This window comes from Halyomorpha halys, unplaced genomic scaffold (genome assembly GCF_000696795.3).
Source record: "Halyomorpha halys isolate HHAL.00 unplaced genomic scaffold, Hhal_1.1 Scaffold692.1, whole genome shotgun sequence".
In the NCBI taxonomy this organism is placed as follows: domain Eukaryota; kingdom Metazoa; phylum Arthropoda; class Insecta; order Hemiptera; family Pentatomidae; genus Halyomorpha; species Halyomorpha halys.
In genome coordinates this window covers 679,973-681,335 of record NW_027113553.1, presented here as the reverse complement: position 1 = coordinate 681,335, position 1,363 = coordinate 679,973, and positions in this window count along the sequence as shown.

The following is a 1,363-nucleotide window of genomic DNA, read 5'->3' as shown; positions in this document are numbered from 1 at the left end:
GCTGTTATCACCCAAATTTTTTATCACTTTAATAAAAAATATGTATAATTACTAGTCAAACATCTGTACGACTAATACTTTCTGAGATATTGTTTATCTGTCCGAGCAGCTAGAAATCAACATTTTGTCAAATATCATAAAAACGACTACTATTACGAAGATAAACATTATGAATTAAAGTGTTAAGATTATAAATATTATAAACTACTTAATAGTACATATTCAATTATCTTTAATTTGAGTGTTAATAGACATTTGTACATCAAATAGTTTTTGAGATATAGATTTCTCAAAATAAATTCAATATCTACTGATTTTCCACTGCGTCTTTAATAAAATGATGCTTTTTAAAAATATATATCTTTAGAACTATTGAACGTAGATGGCTATATTAGGACTCATATATTAGCCAATTAACTCTTCTTTAAATGATGTTCATTTTTTTTTTTTTGGTGTTGATTTCAAATATATGAAACTCCAAATGAAAAACTAATTTTTTTTTAATTTTTGAAAGAAGCACCATTTCTTATTCCCACTACCTATACTTGGCAGACTCATCAATTTTGACTAATAATTATACATAGTTTTCATTAAAGTAATAAAAAATTGGGGTGTTATAACTTTTTTTTTTTTATCTTGGCTTTTGTACTAATCAATTTTCCGATTTTCTCATAAACAGTTTAACGATTTTGATTGACGTGAAGGGACCATTCAGCTGGTAAAATTGATTTCATAATTTATAATTTAATTTAATGAAATTAATTTAATTAAGTTTATTAATTTCTAAATTATTGTTAAATGTTATATCAAGTAATCAATAAACTTTCATGGAGCATGTATAAAATCATCCCTGGCGTCTCAGAATTTTGGAGTGGTCTTAATGTGTTCGTATATAATTAAGCACCTATTGAGTTATTACACTTGCTAGCCTTCGTTTTGTATAAAAAGCGTGTAGTGTGACCACAACACTTGCTCCTAAAGAAATTACATACGCACTTACAAATTAAGTATGATATGCGCTCTTAAACATTCGGTAAAATAACTTTCGATTCTTCCAAATTTGTTAACTAGCCTTCAGCAGCCAAACACTTGCGGAAAGACAATGACAATGTTATTGAAAATAATTTTAATGCCATTTCCAAATACCAAAGATTTATTAGAAAATCAGTTTTGGAATTATTAAATAAGATATATTCTCGCTGTAAAAGCATTATTGATGTAAATAATACAAAATTACTAAAAAAATTAAAGATAAAATATATATATTCATCTAAGTTAAATTGGAGTGTTACAGGCGTGTAGAGAAACTACCCATTGGTAGCACTCTAATGACATTTTACATTAGCTGGTCTCGTGGCCATCT